Here is a 15,943-nt window from a genome sequence, read left to right on the forward strand (position 1 = left end):
AAAGTGAAAGTGAAGTCGCTCAGTCGTGTCCGACTCTTAGCGACCCCATGGACTGCAGCCACCCAGGCTCCTCTGTCCATGGGATTTTCCAGGCAAGAGTACTGGAGTCGGGTGCCATTGCCTTCTCCAGTCTAATACTACTTGGTAAAATTTATAAATACCAACTTGGCAAATAAAAGGAAATTAAGATGTAAATTCCTTCCATTAATAAGTTATGTAAATTCATTTGTATCATTTCTTTTTAGATTACACATATAAGGGATATCATACAATATTTCTCCTTCTCTGTCTGACTTACTTCACTCAGTACGACAATCTCTAGGTCCATCCATATTGCCACAAATCGAATTTTCATTCTTTTTAATGGCTGAGTAAATAAACTTACAAAACAGCAAGAGACACACAGACTTAGAGAATGAACTTGTTGTCTCTGGGGTGTGGGGGGAGGGGGGTGGTTAGGGGAAGAGATAGTTTGGGATGGACATATATACATTGTTATATTTCAAATGGATAATCAATAAGGACCTACTATATAGCACATGGAACTCTGCTCAATGTTATGCGGCAGCCTGGATGGGAGGGGAGTTTAGGGGAAAATGGGTACATGTATATGTATGACTTCCCTGTTCACCTGAAACTATTATAACATTGTTTGTTAATCAGCTATACCCAATACAAAATAAAAAGTTAAAAAAATTAGGGTAGTTTTTTAAAAAGTCATGGGAAAAGAACATAACCACCATGCTTTTGTATTTATGAGTTTGAGTGAAGGTTTCATTTCATATATTGGCTGTTGGGGCAGGATTCACAGCTTTGCTCTAAGGTTTAATGTGAATTTTGAAGTTGTTTAAGGGGCTTTAACTAGAGGCCAGTCTTGAAATAACTTGTGACCAGAAGACTGGGAGATAAGGCATTTCCTTGAGTGTGATGCAGATAGCAATACTTGTCAATGTCCAAATATTATTTTTCATCAAACCTGTAGAAAAGTTTTCAACCTGCCCTAAATTTTACCAATGAATCTAATAGACCTGGATTAAACTTCAGGAAGATGAGAACATAAATTTCATTCCTTTCATTCCTTGTAGTATTAGGGTTCGTATTCTTTCCAGCTGTAATAACCTCTAGACTTCCACAAAATTGAAAACCTTTAAATAGCCTTTCACAACCTTTCAGTGGAGTAATGAAGTTTTAAGTGCTCACCGGGGATTTTTCAGTTCAGAAAAATCTAAGCAGCAGTAGATATTAAAATCTAATGTTTACTTCAACTCTTTTACAGCCTAATGGGTTTTTCTGACAGTGTAATTTTTAAAAGGTTGGGTTTCATTTATTAATATAGTGTACCCATGCTGGAAACCTTTATTCTTTAAGGTCTCTGATGAGAGTCTTATGGTTAAACCTTGGTTGAAAGCCAGAGGGATCAGCGGGAACAAGGGAAACAGAAACAGGCAAAAGGACTTGCGAAGGCTGCCCCAAGCAGGTTGTTTTGGGTTTAGAACATGGAGGAAAGTCTTCTCTTTATGACTTAAACACTACAGGAGGTGAAAAAGCAAATGCAGGACGGAGAGCCCCTGCGTGCACATAATTATGAATGTGTGAGTCACCGGAGTTCACACAGTTACTCGCAACCGAAAGGTCTATCTTGGAAACCCAGCTGTCCACTAAACCGATGGGAGGATGCTGTTCTCTGGAGTTGCTCTACCAGGGGCCAGCAGGAGGGTATTTGGAAACCAAGGGAAAATCGCAGGGAGAGCAACAGGCGAGCCCACGCTGAAGCCGAGAGAGGACGTGATTTGGAAAGATTCCACTTACACACTGTGTGCTGAAACCAGTACGCAGACGAAGTCTGCATGAGCTCCAACCAAGTGGTAATAAAATAACAAACGCCACTTCTCATATGCATAATGCCTCCATGTAGTTAACGGAGATTTGCAAGATAAAGTACACTAGAGTGGCACGGGGCAGGATTTATTTTCACTGAGTATGATGCAGTAAAGCTACTCTCAGGTTTATATATTATCCAGTGTGCTATTTTAAATTATAAAATAAAAGTGCCACTTGAGGATGTAATTGAAAATAATATCGTAAAGTAAAGGAGCTTGATGGTCATAAAGAATAGATAGTTTGGCATGTTTTTCATCTTCACATTTCACAAATAGATGGTTTTGTTCTCGAATATTTATGTGCCTCCCAAGTTGGAATCTTACCCTAATAGATAAGGTAATTTCAGGAAACATAGAAACAGTACTGAATTATCCTTTTAAGAATTTTATAATGGTATCAGCATTCATTATAACTACTATATGAGATGTATTCATAGTTTTTAGAGAATTTAAAAAATTCAGATAGGGAAAACCAAAGCTAAAATCACTTATAATTGCAACAGCCATAGGCAAAAAAAAAAAAAAAAATCAGTATTTGGGTTATAGCTTTTTAGTAGATTCTATTTAACATTATGTCCTAAGGATTTTTACATATCCCCTTCTATATTAATGACATAACATTGCTTTGATTGTTCTGCAGTAAAACAATTCTTATTTTGATAAGGACCCAAATAAGAATCATTAGAAACCATGTCTCATTCTGTTCAAATGCTTTTATTTGAGTGATTAATTTTAACCTTGACATCTCAATCAAGATCTTGTCCCGTTTATCTAGCCACCTTGGGATATCTCCATTTTGTGGCTACCATAAACCACATGTATAATCACTTCTCCCAAACGTCTCTCACATCAGTGACTACAGCGCTTCCAAGCATTTGCCCCATCGTGTCTAATTTATTGTCATTAACCTTCTAATCTCCTGTATCTTTTTTCTCCAAACTTCAAATATTACCCCTTGATGCCTAAGTGATTGATTAACTAATTCATTTCACTGAGTCACTCAATAAGTATGTATTGTACACTGACTATGTACCAGGCAATGTGCTAGACATGGGGGATATGAAACAAAATTTCACCCTACCTTAGAAGTGCCATTCTAGCGGGAATAGATGCTTTTCAACTGTGGGGTTGGAGAAGACTCTTGAGAGTCCCTTGGACTGCAAGGAGATCAAACCAGTCCATCCTAAAGGAAATCAGTCCTGAATATTCATTGGTAGAACTGATGCTGAAGCTGGAGCTCCGATAATTTGGCCACCTGATGTGAAGAACTGACTCTTTGGAAAAGACCCTGATGCTGGGAAAGATTGAAGGCAGGAGGAGATGAGATGGTTGGATGGCATCACTGACTTGATGGACATGAGTTTGAGCAAACTCTGGGAGCATGTGAAGGACAGGGAAGCCTGGTGTGCTGCAGTCCACAGAATCACAAAGAGTTGGATATGACTGAGCGACTGAACTGAACTGAACTGAACCCAACAATTATGAAATGATCAGTAGAAACTTAGAACAAGAAATACCTTGGCCTTTCTGAAAGACTCAGGAAAGAGTCCCTCTTTTAAAAATAACAATATTTTTGTGTCGCATCCACCATATAAAGAGACTGTTAATGGCCTTCTGTAGCAAAAAGTACAAAACCCTCAGTGTGCCTTAATGACTTTAAAATCAAACCCCCTCCAATCTGTCTAATTCTGCCTCTCACTTCTCTGGACCAACCCTTCACTCCAGCTAACTTACTTCCCACCTATAAATGTTGTTGATCATACTCTTTCTCATGCAAGAATACTTTCTTCATCCCTTCTGATTCTCCAGCCCTATTTATCCAGGCCCATTATTTTCATCCAGACTCTCTGACATGCCAACCATTACTGATCTTCCTCTGTTTTGGCCTCTGTTATAATGTTTCCCATTCTGCTTAACTATTTTGTATGTCTGTCCTATATCCCTAAGTAGCCCGTTGGATCCTGGAGAAATGATTTCTTTATAAACTCAGCACATCTCACAACATTCCATATGTCATATAATCTAAACAAATACTATATTGCCAGAAGAGTGAATAAGTAATTGCATAAACTATTTAACTCTGGTATATAGCTCTTCATTATTGACTTAGTATTTTGTGATGATATCACAATGCATATCATGTGTAGTGTGGATTTTGTGTAATTGTTTCACATATGTATATTCTTACCATCTACTTAGAGAGACTCAGGGAAACTCATAGTCAAGGAGGCTAACTTGAATTGACTGAGCATTTGACAAATATAAAATGAATGCCTACTGTGAAGTGCCAGACACTGCAAGAAATATTAAGGAGTTACTGGTGGGCAAGACTGCTGTGATGCCTGCCCTCCCTGGACATACAGTCTGTGATGTGATAAAGACTCCATCCAGAGAGACATGTGAAATCATCAACTCAACAGACATGAGTTTGAGGAAACTCTGGGAGTCAGTGAAGGGCAGGGAAACCTGGCATGCTTCAGTCCGTGGACTGCAAAGAGCAGGACAGGACTGAGCAACTGAACAACAACAAATGGTGCTAAGCAGAATCGAACAAAGTCTAGAAAGTCAGTAAAAGCTTCCCAGAGGCAATGACATTTAAAATATATCCTGACAGAAAGTGAGTCAACAAAGTAAAGAGTAAATGGCAGGGGAAACAGAAAGCACAAAGGCTGGTGGACAAAATGAGCATGTCATACTTGAGGACCTAGAAAAAGTTCAAAATGACTAGAACACAAAATGAGAGGGATGAAAGATGGAGCTGCAGGGGTCAGTGAGGGTGAGATCATGGGACAGACTTTGACACTGACCCTAAGGGTGTTAGGAGCCTTTTAAGAATTGTAAAGAAGTGGATGGCCTGAGTATCTGTTCCCTAGAATGTTCTTTAGGCAAGGTGGATGAAGAGAGGAGTAAAGATTAGTTGAAAGAGTGTTGTGTTAGTCCAGGAGGAAGCTGATGATAGGCTAGAGCAGATTACTGGGGATGACAGTGATGTGGAAATTACAGACCTGTGTCAGAGAAGCAACGGAGAGGACGTGGGGTCAGGACGTAAAAGTCACATAGTCATTGGACTTGGAAAACACAATGTTGCTTGAATCAGGCAGAGTTGGTTCAAGTTTAGGTTTTTGTTCTGTGGGTGATTTGGGCCAAACTATTTTGCCTTTTCTAGACCAGTTTCCTTGTCTACAATAGTGACTAGAGCTGGTTCATGGAAGGTGGTGCAAAGGTGACTTCAGTAAGACAATGCAGACAAATCTACTTCACGCTTTGTCTAGTGCATAGGAGATCCTCAGAAATCGTTAGTCCTTTTTCTTTCTTTTTTCCTCCACATGTAAGAAAACTATGTTATCAATACAAGCATCAGATCTCTAGCAAAATCTTACTTTATACAGCCTTTCACTGGAAAGATTTCTAGGGCAACTATTTAGCTCTGTTCCGTGTTATATCTACCTGCATGGTGGCAGAGGCGTATGCACAACAGCCAAGTGCTGTTGACAGATACAAAGCACAAGGCAGGAGAGAGGAATGGGAGGGATGGAGGAAAGCACACGCAGAGAGAGAGAGAGAAACGGAAAATACAAAAATGAAAAGGAAAGGCATGAGTTTATAGGGTGCTCAGAATTTATCACCTGGATGCTTTCTTCATTTCGATCACAAATTTATACAAGAAGAGAATTTGCTTTGGGGAAGATTGAAAGTTTGCAAGGGTGCAAGCTTTCAGCAACTTGCAAAGAAAGATACTCTTTTAGTGAAACTGTTTTTTGGCCTAACCTGAATGGAGCATGTGTTTATATTTGAAGGGTTGTTTCCAGCATTTATTTATCACTCCAGTAAAATGTTAGTTCCACATAAATTTTCCAGTTTTAAATTTCAGATCAGTAATTTAAACCTTGTGGCAAAATAATGAAATTACCAGAGTGACCACATTAATCTTTTATGCCAGAAGGGGACGACCCAGGATGAGATGGCTGGATGGCATCGCGGACTCGATGGATGTGAGTCTGAGTGAACTCCGGGAGATGGTGATGAACAGGGAGGCCTGGCGTGCTGCGATTCATGGGGTAGCAAAGAGTCAGACACGACTGAGTGACTGAACTGAACTGAACTGTGAATTTCACTGGACTGTGTGTCATTCTCTGCTTACTCTCTTTTCTGTGTACCTTTGAACTTTCCTGACTACGTTGGTTGTCCCAGCAAACTTTTCTTTGGGAAATGTTTAGATTTCTAGCTTTCCGTAAAAATCCACTTTATCCCATAAAGTTCAGGTATGCACATGATCTGAAATCAGAGTGTTCCTCTCCCCTATACCTGGTGGACACATGACCCAAGCTGGTTTGGATACAGTCTTCCTAAGGAGCTTGACCACAGCCATGAGAAAAGAGGTGCTTGTTTCTATGAGATTAGGAGCTAAAAGGGCAAGTCAACCACAAGAAGAATATCCATCACCTCCTCCTATTGTTGAGTTATATGAACCAATGTGGTCCCTTACTTTTTGCTTAGACTTTTTGCGCTGGGTTTCCATCACAACCAAATACAACCTGACACTGCTTTTATGTTCAGTAATACATAAATGCTTACACGTAGACAAAAATACTTGCTAAATGACATCTAGAATTGTTTTTTTTTTTTAGAATTCTATCTAGATCAACCCTTTAACCCAGTTTTATATCCTTCTCAAGAATGTCAATTTGATAGAACTTTAAATAAAGGTGTTTTCACTCAAGCTATAGGCATTTACAGAAGAATATCTGTTGTTTTGTAGATTCAGGGTGTGGAAGAAGCTGTGTAGCTTATTGGAAAGAACACATACTTTGAAGGTAGACCTGGACTAATATGATATCATCAACCACCTTATAATTTTATAATTTTTCACATGTATTAATATCTATGTTAAGCCTCAAATTTCTCATCAATAAAAGGAGACTGACAATGTACCCTCACTTCAGGGAAGATTAAATGAAACTCCATTGATAAAGTATTAACACCACCACAGGGATGAACTTGGAGGGTATTATGTTAAGTAAAATAAGTCAGTCAGAGAAAGGCACAAATGCTGTAAGGTATTACTTATCTGTGAAATCTAAAAAATACAGCAGGGGTCCCAGAATATAGCAAAACAGAGTCACAGATATAGAGGAAAAACTAACAGTTACCAGTGGGGAGAGGGAGAGCAGAGGAGCAAGATAGAGGTAGGGGGCTAAGAGGAACAAACCACTACACATGAAATAGATAAGCCACAAGGATATATTGTACAACACAGGGAATATAGCCAATATTTTATAAATGGAATATAACCTCTAAGTACTTTGAATCTCTATGCTGAATCCGTTCAGTTCAGTTCAGTCGCTCAGTCGTGTCCGACTCTTTGCAACCCCATGAATCGCAGCACACCCGGCCTCCCTGTCCATCATCAACTCCCGGAGTTTACTCAAACTCATGTCCATTGGGTCGGTGATGCCATCCAATAATCTCATCCTCTGTTGTCCCCTTCTCCTCCTGCTTTCAATCTTTCCGAACATCATAGTCTTTTCCTATGAGTCCATTCTTTGTATCAGGTGGCCAAAGTATTGGAATTTCAGCCTCAGCATCAGTCCTTCCAATGAATATTCAGGACTGATTTCCTTTAGGATGGACTGGTTGGATCTCCTTGCCATCCATAGGACTTTTAAGAATCTTCTCCAACACCACAGTTCAAAAGCATTAAGTGCTCAGCTTTCTATATAGTCCAACTCACATCCATACATGACTACTGGAAAACCATAGCTTGATGGACCTTTGTTGGTAAAGTAATGTCTCTGCTTTTTAATATGCTCTCTAGGTTGGGCATAACTTTTCTTCCAAGGAGCAAGTGTCTTTTATTTTTTTATATTTTTATTATTTTTTTTTTAAATTTATTTTTACTTTATTTTGCTTTACAATACTGTATTGGTTTTGCCATACATTGACATGAATCAGCCATGGGTGTACATGAGTTCCCAAATTAGCACTGATGAGTAATTGGAGAAGGAAATGGCAACTCGCTCTGGTATTCTTGCCTGGAGGATTCCATGGACAGAGGAGCCTGGTGAGCTAAGGTCCATGGGGTCACAAAGAGCCAGACACAGCTGAATGAATGAGTAATAATGAGCACACACTGAGTACTACGTTAGATGCTAGGAATGTGATGAGTAGTGGTAACGGTAGCATGATTAGTAACAGCTCAGTTTTCTGAATGTTCTCCTTGTCCAGGTACTCACTCACAGGTGCTCACTCATTTGTGCATGCTACGTGTTTTAGTTCATTCATTCTCCCCAAAGTTCTGGCACTGGCAGTACTATTATCATCATAGTTCTCCAGATGAGGAAACTGGGACATAGAGCATTTAGAGAACTTATCTAAGGGTAGACAACTAAGTGTCTGTTGCTCTGGTTCTGGGACCCACATCTGCTATGTTTTAAGATCCTTTAAGAAAATTTTTTTAATTGATGTACAGTTCATTTACAATATTGTATTAGTTTCAGGTCTACAGCATAGTGATTCAAAATTTTTATAGATTGTACTCCATTTAAAGTCTATTGCAAAATATTTGCTGTATTCCCCATGCTGTGCAATACATCCTTGCAGGTAATTTATTTTACATATAGTAATTTGTACCTCTTAATCCCCACCAGTATCTTATCCTTCCCCACTCCCTCTCTCCACTGGAAACCACTAGTTTGCTCTCTGTGATATTCAGATCTTTAAGAGCCACCAGAATGTGAAGGCCAGAGGATGTGGTCCAAGAGTAGACATGAGAAGGACAGTGTGCAGTGGAATGGTGTTTTCTTTATCCTAAAGAATGAATAAGACATGGAAGGGTATATCAGAACTCAAGCTGGGTTTCCTCAGCTTAAAGACAAGGCCAGATCCAGAAACAAAGTGGAGGTGTTTTCAAGATCTTCTCCTCCCTGCAAGGCCTTTCCAACATGCTCTGGCCTCCTTGGACACAAGGGTCCCAGAATTATCCTTCCTTCCTCCCTTTATCCTTGTCCCCATCACATGCCTTTTTATTAGTGAATATTTACTCCTTGAATATTAACAGTTTTTACTTAATTCTTGTGAGAGAGATTGGAGACACAAATTCACACAGGTGTTGAGGATTAATTGCCATTCCATGGTCTTTCCCTAAAGTAATAAATCTTATTTCTTTCCACTTAAACCACTAAATAGTTCTCTAACTATTCTTCCAGGCTTCAGTCTCTGCTTCTTTATTTTGGACACAGCCCAAAGGCTAAGCTTTTCCAATGCTGCTTTGAGTGACTTTCCGATTCCAAAATTTATGGCTGCCCATTTACAATAGAAAAAAGTTAAAAAAAAAAAAAAAAAAAAGAAGAAACAGAGCATTTGATACTCTCAACATCTACCTCAATCGGTCTTTTGGATGTGTTTTCTGCCATGACCTTACACCTGTTTTACTATTTCCTATACACATCCATCTGGAGAAGGAAATGGCAATCCACTCCAGTATTCTTGCCTGGAGAATCCCATGGACTGAGGAGCCTGGTGGACTACAGTCCACAGGATCACAAAGAGTCGGACACGTCCATTGCTCTAGCCTCCTCAGTGTTGCGTATACTCTTCCCTAAACCTAGAATCTTCTTTTCCTCATCTGTTGCACTCAGTTCATTCATTTACATTTTTTTTTGAGCCTTTGCTGCAGGCCAGTCATATTCTGTGTGTGTTAGTCACTCAGTATTATCAGACTCTTTGTGACCCCCAAGGACTGTAGCCCTGCAGTCTCCTCTGTCCATAGAATTCCACAGGCAAGAACACAGGAGTGGGTTGCCATTCCCATCTCCAGGGAATCTTCCCAATCTGAGGATGGAACCTGGGTCTCCTGCCTTACAGGTGAATTCTTTACCACGTGAGCCACTAGGGAAGCCCTGTCATATTCTAGGCCCTGAGAATACAGCAATAATCAAGTGGGACAAGGTATCTACTTCCACGGAGATTTTATTCTAATGAGTGAAAACAGTAAACAAATAAACACAATAATTTCAGAGAGTGATAAGTGCTCTGAAGATAATAAAGCAGTGATGTGACAGAAACTGAGTGGGAGGTATCATATCATTGAGTGTTCAGGGGAAGATATTTCTGAGTGGCTGATGTTTGATCTCAAGGAGTCAGCCATGTGTAGATCAGAGAGTTCCAAGGAGAGAGCTCAGCAAGTACCCTCAATATTCAAATACTATCCACTTTTGAAGGCCTAGTTCAGAAGCTTTCTTTTATCTTCCACCTGAATTTCAGTCCATAATATTTTTTCTTCTTTGCAGTGCTTACTATTTTATGCCTTGGTTGTTAGCTATTTATGCAGAAATCTTTCTACCCTATTAGAATTTCCAGTTCTTTAAAATATGCTCTTCTTTTTATCACCTCCTATGCTTTGCCAATAAATGTCTGTCTAGTCAAGGCTATGGTTTTCCCAGTAGTCATGTGTGGATGTGAGATTTGGACTATAAAGAAAGCTGAGCACTGAAGAATTGATGCTGTTTAACTGTGGTGTTGGAGAGTCGCATGGACTGCAAGGAGATCCAACTAGTCCATCCTAATGGAAATCAGTTCAGAATATTCACTGGAAGGATTGATGCTGAAGCTGAAACTCCAATACTTTGGCCACCTGATGCAAAGAACTAATTCTTTGGAAAAGACCCTGATGCTGGAAAAGATTGAAGGCAGGAGGAGAAGGGGACGACAGAGGATGAGATGGCTGGATGGCATCACTGACTCGATGGATATGAGTTTGAGCAAGGTCTGGGAGTTGGTAATGGACAAGGAAGCCTGGTGTGCTGCAGTCCATGGGGTAGTAAAGAGTCGGACACGACTGAGTGACTGAACTGAACTGATGCTTAGTGCAATGCTAATATAGACACTCAAATATTTCTTGAATAAGAGAATACAGGAATGAATGAGTGAACAAAGGAAAAATGGTGGAATTTTATTTCACTTGTGAAAGGGATCAGGAAGACAAATAGTAGGGAATACAGAGTCTTGGAAGGCCTCAAAAATTGCCACAAAACCTGTACATGAAGCTGGCTCTTATGGAGAATAGAATCCTCCAATTTCCAGCTGGCCCATTTTAGAGTAAGTTTGAAATAAATTTTTTGTTTCTGATGAGTGATTTAAGCTTCTGTCTTTCACAGGGCATGCTGAGTTTTTCTGATGGGGTAGACTCCAAAGCCATAAGGAAATTCTCCAAAGATGTGGCACAGTCTGGAGCCTGGGCACGCTTTGATGAATTTAATCGTATAGAGCTGGAGGTAATTGTAGTACCAGTTTCTTAGTAAAGTTGGTATTCAATGAAAGTGACAAGCCTGACAACTTCATTAACAGCATTGACATTAAGCAACACTGACTGTATCTTACAGTTAAATAGAGAAGGAAAAATTACAATTTTGGTACATTTTAATCAAACTCTGCTGGAAGTCCCTGTCAGATCTGTCCTTGTTATTTCTTGCGCTTTTCCCAGCATGCTCTTCCTATAAGTGTTGCTGGGGAGATGTTCCTCTCCCAGCCCCCTCTCTGCATAGTAACCATGGGAGGTTCAGGAGGAGATGTTGCATAGTGTTCACAATAGATTAGCTGTGAGCCCTCTCTCTCTGGCACGCTATCTGCCACTCACAGTGTCCAACAGACAGTTGCTAACTTTCATCCGTGGAATGCTCACAGTCAAGGAAAGATGCCTTAACGCAGTGTTTATTACCTTTCTAGAACCGCTTCTGCCTTCAGATATTTTCCTGTAGGCTGAAATGCCTTTGTTCTTAACTGAGAAAGAATCCTGAATAGAGAATTAATTTCACTTCCCCAATTAACCTAAGAAAATAAATGTGGAGAAATACAGCAAAAAATAGTCTATAAGACAGAGGAATGACACAATTAGTGTGCCATGTTTTAGCAACAAATGCAGTTCAAGGCTTAAAAAAATAGTTGAATTTCTATTCAAATGTCTTGTTGAAATCACATCTTTTTGAAGTAGTGTGAACATGCTTTTAAAAATACTATAAGGGATTTTTTCGTTTTTCCATTTCATATATTTACCTTATGTCTATGACAATAATGCATTTGGTAAGAAGTCACCATTTTGACATCTTTCCTTTGAAATGTCTTTATTTTATACATTTGTTTCTTGTCAATGTTTTGAATATGTCATCCCTTTGAACGCATTCTCTGGGCTTGTGCTTGTGTGTGGTATCTAACAAACAGCTCTTCAAGGGCTGTTGTGAAATTATTTGACATCCAGACAATTTTTAAAGTTGCCCAATAAGATTTGTACAGAGTTTTAAGTTTTCTCTTCCTTTATTATCCCTTTTGCAATGCAACTTTTCCCCCAACACATCAGTAACCTTTGACATTGATCCCTGTCTGCCCAATCATACAATGAAAATTGGTAATAATGAATCCAATTCACGGGGGGAGTTGAGCTGTCACCTAATTTCCCTGAGACAGGGTGTCATAGGGATAATGCCAGTGTGTCCACAATGACATAGCTGGGTCAGCACTATTGGGATATGGCACAATTTTAAGAATGTCCATGTCAGAAGGACAGTTTGGCTTCCATCAAGGACAGACATGCTCCTATGTAAAATATGAATTGTATACTCAAATAAAATACATAGGAAGAAGGGGTTGTGTGGAATCTTTTTATGCCTTTGTGCCGTTTTCCTCTTACCCTCTGAAGAGTTCCCACAGGACCAGCACTAAGCTTCTCTTCATTAGAACCCAGATTTCAATTTAAATTTTAATTAGAATAGATGACTAGAATACTTACCATTCTCTGTAGTTTCTGTATAAAGCTAATCAGCATCTAGAAGCATGCCCCATGTTTTCATAAAAAGATTAGGATCTTATTCCACAAAGATTCACTGCTATCCATAAAATTATTTTATATCCACCATACCACTGTTTTTGTGGATGAGTCTTTTTTGGAAGAAAATATTGCTTTTCCATTTATATAGTCACAAAACCCAGCAGAAAACTTGATTTTAAATATGTGCAAACCTCCCATTTTTATAAGATCATAGCTTTACTAATACACATCCCGTAAATCCCAAGAACGGCCCCCTCAGTACTTCAAGTGTAACTTTGAATATTGTAATATTTTCTACAAAATAAAAGGAAATGTTAGTAAGCACCCTATACATGCTATCTGTAACCCAAACTGGTTCCATGATAATAAATACAGATCTGAGTGATCAAATTTAATGACTATGTAATCACTTTTGCACTTTAGAGTTTACAACACAATTGCACTCACTCACTCATTCACCTAGCAAGTATTTACTGAGCTATTCTGGGTCAGGGACTGTTCTAGATTGGGAGGGTAGGAAGCAGATTCAGAGTGAATAAGACTGACGAAGCCTGACCACATACTCCTTACATTTTCTCAACTGGTTAGAAAAACTAATATCCAAATTTTACAGACTGAAAGAACTCAGGCTCAGAGAACTAGGCCACTTGTCTAACACTGTCACACAGCTGAGTGGCCAAGCGGGGACTCACGTCTACAGTGTCTTCTCTCCAAAGTTAGCGCATTCAGTTCAGTTCCGTCGCTCAGTCCTGTCCGACTCTTTGCGACCCCACGACTCGCAGCACGCCAGGCCTCCCTGTCCATCACCAACTCCCGGAGTTCACTCAGACTCATGTCCATCGAGTCCGTGATGCCATCCAGCCATCTCATCCTCTGTCGGCCCCTTCTCCTCCTGCCCACAATCCCTCCCAGCATCAGAGTCTTTTCTAATGAGTCAGCTCTTAACATGAGGTGGCCAAAGTACTGGAGTTTCAGCTTCAGCATCATTCCCTCTAAGGAAATCCCAGGGCTGATCTTCAGAATGGACTGGTTGGATTCCTTTGCAGTCTAAGGGACTCTCAAGAGTCTTCTCCAACACCACAGTTCAAATGCATCAATTCTTCACAGTCAACCTCACATCCATACATGACCACAGGAAAAACCATAGCCTTGACTAGATGAACCTTATTAGGCAAAGTAATATCTCTGCTCTTGAATATACTATCTAGGTTGGTCATAACTTTTCTTCCAAGGAGTAAGCATCTTTTAATTTCATGGCTTCAGTCACCATCTGCAGTGATTTTGGAGCCCAAAAAAATGAAGTCTGACACTGTTTCTTACTGTTTCCCCATCTATTTCCCATGAAGTGATGGGACCAGATGCCATGATTTTGGTTTTCTGAATGTTGAGCTTTAAGCCAACTTTTTCACTCTCCTCTTTCACTTTCATCAAGAGGCTTTTTAGTTCCTCTTCACTTTCTGCCATAAGGGTGGTGTCATCTGCATATCTGAGGTGATTGATATTTCTCCCAGCAATCTTGATTCCAGCTTGTGTTTCTTCCAGTCCAGCGTTTCTCATGATGTACTCTGCATAGAAGTTAAATAAGCAGGGTGACAATATATAGCCTTGACGTACTCCTTTTCCTATTTGGAACCATTCTGTTGTTCCATGTCCAGTTCTAGCTGGTGCTTCCTGACCTGCATACAGATTTCTCAAGAGGCAGATCAGGTGGTCTGGTATTTCCATCTCTCTCAGAATTTTCCACAGTTTATTGTGATCCACACAGTCAAAGGCTTTGGCATAGTCAATAAAGCAGAAATGGATGTTTTTCTGGAACTCTCTTGCTTTTTCCATGATCCAGCGGATGTTGGCAATTTGATCTCTGGTTCCTCTGCCTTTTCTAAAACCAGCTTGAACATCAGGAAGTTCATGGTTTGCGTATTGTTGAAGCCTGGCTTGGAGAATTTTGAGCATTACTTTACTAGCATGTGAGATGGGTGCAATTGTGTGGTAGTTTGAGCATTCTTTGGCGTTGCCCTTCTTTGAAATTGGAATGAAAACTGACCTTTCCAGTCCTGTGGCCACTGCTGAGTTTTCTAAATTTGCTGGCATGTTGAGTGCAACACTTTGACAGCATCATCTTTCAGGATTTGAAACAGCTCAACTGGAATTCCATCACCTCCACTAGCTTTGTTCCTAGTGATGCTTTCTAAGGTCCACTTGACTTCACATTCCAGGATGTCTGGCTCTAGATTAGAGATCACACCATAGTAATTATCTGGGTCATGAAGATCTTTTTCATACAGTTCTTCTGTGTATTCTTGCCACCTCTTCTTAATATCTTCTGCTTCTGTTAGGTCCATACCATTTCTGTCCTTTATCGAGCCCATCTTTGCATGAAATTTTCCCTTGGCATCTCTAACTTTCTTGAAGAGATCTCTAGTCTTTCCCATTCTGTTGTTTTCTTCTATTTCTTTGCATTGATCGCTGAAGAAGTCTTTCTTATCTCTTCTTGCTATTCTCTGAAACTCTGCATTCAGATGCTTATATCTTTCCTTTTCTCCTTTGTTTTTCATTTCTCTTCTTTTCACAGCTATTTGTAAGGCCTCCCCAGACAGCCATTTTGCTTTTTTGCATTTCTTTTCCATGGGGATGGTCTTGATCCCTGTCTCCTGTACAATGTCATGAACCTCATTCCATAGTTCATCAGGCTTCTATCTATCATTTAGATAACAGTAAAAATAGGTACGAATTCAAGGTTCTCCTTAAGACAGTTCTTTTTTCCTACCTGTTTACTATAGAACAAAGTTATCATAAAATCATAACAAATACCAAGAACAACTCAAGTAGAAAAGAAAAATAAAATAAAACATGGCCATTCTCTGAGGCAACTGGTGCTTCGCTCCTTCTTAGGTAACTTTGTTCCCTCCAAAAATGAAAACAATTTGGACATTTATGGTTATTGTAAAATTTATGCATGCTGTTTGCTATAAACTGAATGTTTATGTCCCTTAAAATTCTCAAATGGAAGCACTAAGCCATAATATGTTGATATTTGAAAGTGGGCCCTTTGGCAAGAAGTTTGGTTTAGATAAGGTCATGAGGAGGGCCCCCATGATGGGCTTATTACCTCTGAAAGTAGAGGAAGCGGGACCAGAGTTCATTCTCTCTATATCTCTCCATCTCTCTTCCATGTGAGGTCACAGTAAGAACGCGGTCATCTGCAAGCCAAAAAGGGGACCCTCACCAAGAACTGAATCTGCTG

This window comes from Ovis canadensis, chromosome 3 (genome assembly GCF_042477335.2).
Source record: "Ovis canadensis isolate MfBH-ARS-UI-01 breed Bighorn chromosome 3, ARS-UI_OviCan_v2, whole genome shotgun sequence".
In the NCBI taxonomy this organism is placed as follows: Eukaryota; Metazoa; Chordata; class Mammalia; order Artiodactyla; family Bovidae; genus Ovis; species Ovis canadensis.